The 9,259-nt window shown below is 64.7% G+C and overlaps 1 protein-coding gene across 1 annotated transcript in view; it reads left to right on the top strand.

Annotated features, from left to right (window-relative positions):
* Window positions 1-244: 244 nt before the first annotated feature.
* Window positions 245-9,259, top strand: part of PRRT4 (proline rich transmembrane protein 4) — a 33,575-nt gene continuing 24,560 nt past the window's right edge. Inside the window, exon 1 of the mRNA XM_037889497.2 lies at window positions 245-363. The gene's annotated coding sequence lies outside the window, so the exon portion shown is untranslated. The remainder of the gene's footprint in view (window positions 364-9,259) is intronic.

Raw genomic sequence — 9,259 nt, 5'->3', positions numbered from 1 at the left:
GGGTGTGCACAAGGCTGGGTGTGCGCAGGGCTGCCCGGGGCATGTGCACAGGGCTGGGTGTGCGCAGGGCTGCGCAGGGGGTGCGTGCCCGGGGGGTGTGCACGGGGCTGGGTGTGCGCAGGGCTGCGCGGGGGGTGCGTGCCCGGGCTCGGGGGCTGCGCGGGGGGTGCGGGGCGGCGCGGGGCGGGGCGCGGGCCGAGCCGAGGCGGCCGCGCGGGGCCGGGGCGCTCGGCGGCCAGTCGCAGGCACCGGCGGGGAGCGAGCGGCGGCGGCGGCGCGGGGGGCGGAGGCTGGGGCTGCTCCGCGCCGGCACAGGCCGGGGTCGCTGCGGGCGGAGGGTCCCTCCCGGGGCCCCGGCACACGGTGAGCGCGCGCTGGGACCGGGCTCCGCGCGGGGGGGCGGGGGGCGATCGAGTGACCCCCCAGGACGGGAGGGCGATTCCTCCCCCCATCTTCGGGGCAGGGGCCGGCCGGGGCTCGGCTCGGGGCTCGGGGGCGGCCGGGGCCGGGGGGCGGCCGGGGCTCGGGGGAACCCACAGCCCCTTCTTGGTATTTCCTGCACGTTCAAGACAGTCATTGCAAAGGGGCGGGGGGGGGGGCGTGTGTGAGGGTGAATGTGCACGCGAGTGTGCGTGTGTGTGCACAAGTGTGTGTGTGAGTGCACAAGCAAGCGTCTGCGTGAGCCGGTATGTGCAGGTGATACTAGGAGAGGGACAGCAGCCGGGGGGGAGAGAGGAGAGGGTGAGAAAACCAACCCACAGCCACACACACGCTCAGTGTCACACAGCCACGCTCACAGCCACCGACACACACGGCCAGTCGCACACACACAGAGTCAGCGTCACACACACACACACACACACACACACACACAGCCGGGCACCTCAGGACCGTGGGGAGCCGAGGGGACCTTCTGCACAGAGCCAGCCTGGAGCCTTGGATGGACTCAGAGCTCTGACCTGACCCCCATCCTCCATCCTGGGGTGGGGGCCAGGGCTGCCCCTGGGGCAGGTGTTCCCAGGCCTGCCCCTTTGCCGAGGGATGTGGGTCTGGGTGCTCCCAGCTGGCCAGTTCCAGGAGCTCAGGATCATCTCCCACCTCCCGTGGTTTTGGACCTCGCCCGCGGCAGCGCTGAGCTGAGCGGGGTCCGCGTTAGCTCCAGCCCTGGGGTCCCCCTTGCAGGGGAGGGGAGCAGGGAAAGGGCTGGCCGGGCGCCACTGTCCACACACCTTGGGAAAGTGTGTGACCCTGTGTGTGGGAGAGTGACCCTGTGTGTGGGAGGGGCGACATGATGCTCTCTATGTATGTGTGTGACACTGTGTGTGGGGAGGTGTGACACGGTGTGGGTGTGATGCTGTGTGGTGTCACCACCGCCTTGTGACTGGGGGTGCTTTGCTGTGTGTGTGTTATGGGGGGTGCGCTCCGCGTGTGTATGTTATGGGGCGGGTGTGACTGGGGGGGTGTTACGCTGAGGTGTGTGTGTCACGGGGGTGCGCTGTGTGTGGGGTTTACGGTGTGTGTGTGTGTGTGTTATGGGGTGGGTGTGGCTGGGGGGTGTTACGCTGAGGTGTGTGTGTCACGGGGGTGCGCTGTGTGTGGGGTTTATAGTGTGTGTGTGTGTGTTATGGGGTGGGTGTGACTGGCGGGTGTTACGCTGAGGTGTGTGTGTCACGGGGGTGCGCTGTGTGTGGGGTTTACAGTGTGGGTGTGACTGGGGGGTGTTACGCTGAGGTGTGTGTGTCACGGGGGTGCGCTGTGTGTGGGGTTTACAGTGTGTGTGTGTGTGTTATGGGGCGGGTGTGACTGGGGGGTGTTATGCTGAGGTGTGTGTGTCATGGGGGTGCGCTGTGTGTGGGGTTTACAGTGTGTGTTATGGGGTGGGTGTGACTGGGGGGGCGTTAAGCTGTGGTGTGTGAGTTACGGGGGTGCGCTGTGTGGGGGGTTTACGGTGTGTGTGTGTGTGTGTGTTATGGGGCGGGTGTGACTGGGGGGCGTTATGCTGAGGTGTGTGTATCACGGGGGTGCGCTGTGTGGGGGGTTTATTGTGTGTGTTATGGGGTGGGTGTGACTGGGGGGTGTTACGCTGAGGTGTGTGTGTCACGGGGGTGCGCTGTGTGTGGGGTTTACTGTGTGTGTTATGGGGTGGGTGTGACTGGGGGGGCGTTAAGCTGTGATGTGTGAGTTACAGGGGTGCGCTGTGTGGGGGGTTTGCAGTGTGTGTGTGTGTGTGTTATGGGGCGGGTGTGACTGAGGGGGTGTTATGTTGTGTGTGTCACGGGGGCTGCACTGTGTGTGTGGTTTACGGGGTGTGTGCGTGTGTGTTATGGGGCGGGTGTGACTGAGGGGATGTTAAGCTGTGGTGTGTGAGTTACGGGGGTGCGCTGTGTGGGGGGTTTACGGTGTGTGTGTGTGTTATGGGGCGGGTGTGACTGAGGGGGTGTTATGTTGTATGTGTCACGGGGGCTGCACTGTGTGTGTGGTTTGCGGGGTGTGTGCGTGTGTGTTATGGGGCGGGTGTGACGGGGGTGTTACGCTGAGGTGTGTGTGTCACGGGGGTGCGCTGTGTGTGGGGTTTACAGTGTGTGTTACGGGGTGGGTGTGACTGAGGGGATGTTAAGCTGTGAAGTGTGAGTTACAGGGGTGTGCTGTGTGTGGGGTTTACAGTGTGTGTGTGTGTTATGGGGCGGGTGTGACTGGGGGGTGTTACGCTGAGGTGTGTGTGTCACGGGGGTGCGCTGTGTGGGGGGTTTACAGTGTGTGTGTGTGTGTGTGTGTTATGGGGCGGGTGTGACTGAGGGGGTGTTATGTTGTGTGTATGTCACGGGGGCTGCACTGTGTGTGTGGTTTGCGGGGTGTGTGTGTGTGTGTTATGGGGTGGGTGTGACTGGGGGGTGTTACGCTGAGGTGTGTGTGTCACGGGGGTGCGCTGTGTGTGGGGTTTACAGTGTGTGTGTGTGTGTGTGTTATGGGGCGGGTGTGACTGAGGGGGTGTTATGTTGTGTGTGTCACGGGGGCTGCACTGTGTGTGTGGTTTGCGGGGTGTGTGCGTGTGTGTTATGGGGCGGGTGTGACGGGGGTGTGCGCACGGGGTGAGAGTGCTTGTGTGCCAGCATGTGCAGGTGCGCAGCACGGTGTGGTGTCAGGCGCGGGGTGTGTGTAAATGCCCCCGTCTTGGTGGCTCGGTGCCCGGGACAGGCAGGGGGCCTGCAGGGCAGGGGCTGGCAGACGCTCCCGGCTCTTCCCCAGCCGCTGCTGGGCCCTGACTCCAGGGCCGGGGCAGGGAGAAGCAGGGGGCCCGGCGCCCGGCAGGAGGGGCACGGGCTGGGCCGGAGGGGGTATCAGTGGCACTGCCCTGCGCACTGCGGGGAGCCTGCACGGCTCGTTCGTGGCTTCCTGCCGGGGCGTCGCTGCCCGACCGTGGACCAGCTGGGCCGCCGCGAGCCAGTGATGGTCTCTTGCGGCTCAGGCGGGTGGGGCCAGCCCCCTCCACGCTGCAGTTGGCGTGGGAGCCCCTGGGTCCCGGGTCCATTTGCTGTCGCGGTCCTGTCCCCCGCCGCTCCCTGGTGTCTGGGTCCCGTCTCTGGCTCTGCTTTGCGTCCCGCTCTCTGGGCTCAGGCATGGCGGGGGGCTTTGTGCCCCGAGGTCCCCCCTGGTTTGGGCGGCTGCTGCTGTCTGGTTGTGCAGGGCTGCAGTGGGGATGGCTGCAGGCAGGGATGTGTCTGATTTCCTGCGCCCGGAGGCTGGTCCGTTGAGGCTTTAGGGGCTGCTCCCCGAGCACCGCTGGGCTCGGATTTCCTGCTCCGCTGGTTGGGGTGCGGACGCCGGGTGGAGTCCTGCGGCTCGGGGCCTGGCTGTTGGAGTCGATGCCAAAGGGCCGGGGCCTAGGGGTGTGGCCCTGACGTCTTGCACGTCTGCCCCGACCTCCAGCCCAACACAGAGACGGGGCCAAAGGCGGGTGTGACGGGCACCTGTGCCCATATCTCCAGGTGTGCCCCCCAGCCCCCTGCTGGCTCCTGCTTCTCCCTGTGGGCCCCACCTGGTTTCCCAGCAGCCCCTGGGGTTCTCACCGGAGCATCAGACGCGGCTTCTCGCGGCCCTATTGGCAGTGACTGCCCCCATCCTCGGCATGGAGTCGGCAGGCCAGGGCGCGGGGGCAGCGGGCGGCCCGGGCTGGGCTAGTCTGGGGAGGAGGGAGGGAGCCAGAGGGTCTGTCTGTGTCCCGCAGCCTCCGTGAGGCGTCTCCCCTGCATGTCACACAGTGGCACCCCCGAACTCGGCCAGTTCCCAGGGCCGAGCCACGGAATCAGCCCAGGCACTGCCCTGGAAGGACCAGGCCACACCGGCTGAGCTCACGGGGAGCCTGGGGTCCCCACAGCAGAGCATGCTTTGTTCCTGGCCTGCTGCTTCTTGTTCCTGGCCCACTGAGGCCTCCCCCCCACCCCACGAGGGGTCACTAGCATGCACGCCTGTTGCACGTCTGTCGCACACTCTGCCTGCGCACAATGGTGCATCGAGCACGCCGTGTAACCGGCAGCGTGTCACAGGGGACCATCGATCAGGCCTTGGGGGATTTGGCCGCAGCAGGTGGACCCTGCCCCCTGCCTCTGACCTACCACACCCCCACCAAGCATTCCCTCTGCTCCCCACTGTGTCCCCAGCGTCCTCTCCCCGCGGTGCCCTGCCGCAGCTGGGGAGCCGGGCAGTGCGCTGTGGCAAGCCCTGGGCTGACAGGGCGCCAGGTGCCAGAACCGAGTGGGCTGCTCGCGTGTCGCAGGGCAGAGCTGGACCCGACCCGGCTGGGCTGGCAGGACTGCACAAGGCCCCGAACGACAGTGCCAGCCCCAGAGCTGTGGACAAGGCCACGGCCAGTGCGGGCAGGACTGGTGTGCGGGCCTGGCTGCCAGGCCAGTCTCCCTGTCCCTCTGCTCATCTGATGCCACTCACTGGCTGTAGCACAAGGAGGGGCAGGGATGGGGGGAGTCCCATAGGGCAGCCGAGAGGGGCTGGGGCTTGGGAGGAGTCTGTGCAGTACAGGGGGGCTGAGGTTTGGGGGGGGGTCCTGAGGGGCATAGGGAATGGCTGGCATTTGGGGGAATTTGTGGGGCATGAGGGGGGTTGGAGCTTGGGGGGGGTCTGTGGAGCACTGGGGGCTGGGTCTCCTCCCGCGCTGTCCAGTGTCCGGACTCCGGTTCCTGCCCGTGGGCTCCCGTCACTCTGTGGCCCTATCCTGACTGCGGGGCAGCGTCTCGCAGGGCTGCGTCTGTGCCCGCGCCCCCCCAGGTGGGTTGCAGCCCAGCCTAGTGTCCCAGCGTGCTGTGTGCCCGGTGGGTCCCTGCGGCCGGCCGGGATGGCAGGCTGACCGTCCCCGCTGCGCTGCACCCCGAGTCGCCGCCCGTAGAGGGGACAGGCTGCGCTGGGCCCTGTCATGTCCCATCTGTCCACGCCGAGGCGCCGGGAGGCAGCTGCCGTCTGACTGCTCATGATGGGACGCCGCTGAGACAGGGCCTGTCACAAAGATTGGGGCCGCACCCCTGCATGCTGATCCCGTCGGAGCGGAGGGCAGCAGCCTGGGCGCGGTGCCAGGAGCGAACATATCCCGCCGTGGGGAGAGGCACCTGCTGACCCGCAGCCTGGCGGGCCCTAGACTTGGGAGAGCGAGGCAAACGGGCACCTCGTGGCTCTGTCCGGGGCAGGTCTGCCCCCGCCCCCCCAGATGGGGTCGCACATCGCGTTGAGGGTTGAACCCCGGGCACCGTTCTCCCTCTCGCTGCCGCTGTGTCTGGGGAGAGCCTGGCTCGGCTGGGCAGGGTCATGGGGGGAGGTCTCTGCGGGCGCCATCGCTCCGCGCAGAGGCCTGGAGCCGCCCGCGGGTGGCTGTTGCTGATTTCTCTTCCTCCGCGCCCCCTGGCTGCGGGGTCGCTTGGCCACCGGCTCGAGCACGGCTGGGGCTGGGGGAGGCACCGGCTGTGTCGGCGGGGAGGCCGGTTTTGGGGGACAGACAGCAGCCCCAAGGGGTCTGGTGCACCTGGCTCACCCTGCACTGGGCGTCACAGGCATCAGAACGTGGAGACCCCAGGACTGCTGGGGCTGCAGCCCCCCTCTGAGTGCTGGGGGCCCCTCGCAAGGTCAGCCTCGCTTGCCACCACCCCATTCGCTCTCTGCAGAGGATGCCGGGCTGGAGGAGCCCAGAGCGGCAGGGCTGGGTTCCACCCTGGGCGGTCGGCTCCAGGCAGGGAGGGAGGCTCGGCTCCATGGAGTTTCAGTGAGACCCACCAGCGGGGGGTGGGTGCAGGGGGAGGGCGTCCACTGCAAGCAGGAGGCTAAGAGGGCTGGGTGAATGTAAGGCAGACACGCGGGTGCATACACCATGTACCCACGCAGACATGCCCATCGTGTGCACGCACCCACACAGACACGCCCACCACATGCACTCACACACCCACACAGACACGCCCACCACATGCACTCACACACGCAGACGCCCACCATGTGGACATGCCCGCCACATGCACTCACACACCCACACAGACACGCCCACCACACGCACTCACACACACAGACACTCCCACCGTGTGCACGCACCCACACAGACATGCAGACACACCCACCACATGCACACACACACAGGCACACCCACTGTGTGCACACACACACGCATGCACTTGTAAGGGGACTGTTGCCCCCTTACTAACATTCAGTGGGGGTGCTTTAGTTGCTAGCTCCCAGTACTCAAAGGGGAAGGGTCGATGGGGAATCAGGACGCTGAGACTGATAGTCCCAAGGAACAATGGGGAGAGGCCAATGCTCCAGGTCAGCCTGAATGACAGGGTGTGACGAAGTGGGACTGTTCTTAATGTTTTCTCTGAATAGTGTGGGGGTGCCTCAGTTTCCCCTAGGCAGTTCTTAAGTATCTGGGGGTGGGGTAAGGGTGTATGATCGTTGCAGAGCCCTGGAGGGCAGGTGTGTGCAGGTGTCTAGACGCAGAGAATGGCCAACACCCTGTTTCTTGGCCACTGATGGCCTGGGCCCATCCCCCCTGCAAGGTGAGAGCTAAAGGGTTGGAGAACAAAGGAATCAGGTGACCTCCTGGCCCGGGAAAGGGACAAAGCCCAGAGGAGGAGGGGCTGGAGGGAGTTTCAGTTTGGGGCTGGCTGGGGACATGGGGTGATGTGCAGACGTGGTTGTCTGGCTCACTGCCCCCCAAAATGGACCCCGCTGAGGGGTCCGGTTCTCTGCACCTACAAGGTCTGCATGTGGTGGGTGTGTCTGCATGTCTATGTGGGTGCGTGCACACAGTGGGAGTGTCTGTGTGTGTGAGTGCGTGTGGTGGGCGTGTCTGTGTGGGTGTGTGAGTGCATGTGGCGGACATGTCCACATGGTGGGTGTGTCTGCGTGTGTGAGTGCATGTGGTGGGCGTGTCTGCGTGGGTGTGTGAGTGCATGTGGCGGACATGTCCACATGGTGGGTGTGTCTGCGTGTGTGAGTGCATGTGGTGGGCGTGTCTGCGTGTCTACAGTGGGCGTGTCTGTGTGTGTGTCTGTCATCTAATAAACCTTCTGTTTTACTGGCTGGCTGAGAGTCCCGTCTGACTGCGGAGTTGGGGGGCAGGACCCTCTGGCTTCCCCAGGACCCCGCCTGGGTGGACTCGCTGTGGGAAGCGCACAGAGGGGCAGAGGATACTGAATGCTCCGAGGTCAGACCCAGGAAGGTGGAAGCTGTGTGAGCTGTGTGTCCTGCAGACAGGCTGCTCCCAGAAAGGAGACTGCCCCAGAGTCCTGACTGGCTTCAGGGGGAGCCGTTCCAGAGCGTCGCCCGGGGACTCCGTGACACAGGGCGGGCAGGCTAATCAGGGAGTCAGGAGGCCGGGGGGGGAGAGAGTCCCCTCCTCTGTGTGAGCTGGAACTGCCTGAGTCAGACAGAGTGGGGCTAAGCTAAGGAGAAAGCAGGGGCCTGAGCTGAGCTGGGGAGCAGAGCTGCAGCCCCAAAGCCAGAGGCACAGCCCAGAGAGAGCAGACCTGTCCTGGGAGCAGAGCTGCAGCACCCAGAGCCAGAGGGGCCAGCGAAGCAGCGCAGGGAGCGGGAGGCAGAGCAGCAGCCGTGCAGAGACCGAGTGGGGCTGGGGCTGGGGCTGGAGCCGTCCGGAGCTGGGTGCGGTGAGCAGCTGGAGAGAGTGAGGGGGACCCTGGGCAGTGGGCCCAGCACAGGGGGATGCCTCAGCCAAGGGGCTCTGCAGGCCAGGCTTGGATCGTAACCCCGACAGGGCGGGGGTGACGCTGGGAAGAAGAGTCCTACCACTTAGAGCCTGAGAGCTTGTGGCCACCACCAGAGCAAGTGTCCGACCCACAGCATCCCTGCAGCACAGCCAGGGCCGGAGCAGGGGGCCTGGGACTTACAGGGAACAGACTGTGAACGGCCCTGACGTTCCAGAGACACTGTTTGTGACGTTCCCTGCCACAAGCGGGCTGATGTGTTTCCTTTCACCTTTCCCATTTTCCCTTACTCTTTTTAAAATTAATTGTTGATTAAATAACTTGCATTTGCTTTAACTTGTATGTAATAATCAGTGGGTCAGAGAAGTGCCCAGTGCAGAGAGAGTACCTCGGAGTGGGGACACCCTAGCCCCTGTCCTAGGTGACCGCAGCAGGGTTGGGGGTCGAGCCCCCAGGAATCCTGGGCCCAGCCTTGTTGGGGTTACGAGGACTCTGCCAGACGGGAGAGTGGAAGGGGAGTCCTCAAGGGCAGGGAGGCCACTGGGTAAAGGAAGAGGGAGCGAGGACTCAGATCCTTTCGCTAGCCCACTTCACTGGGGTAGGTCAGAAGCCAGGAAAGTTCCCCACAAGAGCGGGACCATTCCCCCGCTTACATAACTGGTGTCACGAACAGGATCCTTTCCACAGGGTCCACCCCACTGGTTTACTGGTTGAGTTCTGGTAGCGCTGTCCGGGCCTGGTCCAGACCCTACCATGGCTGGAATTGAAGAACGACGGGCCCAGTTTGCTGAACTTCAGCGCGGATTGTCAGACCAAGCTGAGGCTTTACAACAAGCTAGAACGGAACAGAGAGACGCCTTATCACGGGCGAAGGGGTTAATAGACCGACAGGCGGCAGGAGCTAACAAACCCCCTACACGCACACAGCGTGAGCCGGCTCTGCTCAGAGGTGCAGAGATCGTGCTGGGCTGGGCTTGGTTTCGACCCCTCTCTGTCTGCTGAGGTGACCTGTCACATCCCCCTGCATCAAGAGTGAGTTCAGGGCGCCC

Source organism: Chelonia mydas, chromosome 1 (assembly GCF_015237465.2).
Source record: "Chelonia mydas isolate rCheMyd1 chromosome 1, rCheMyd1.pri.v2, whole genome shotgun sequence".
Classification (NCBI taxonomy): domain Eukaryota; kingdom Metazoa; phylum Chordata; order Testudines; family Cheloniidae; genus Chelonia; species Chelonia mydas.
Note: the sequence above shows the minus strand (reverse complement) of the source record. Positions and strands in the feature narration are given on the sequence as shown.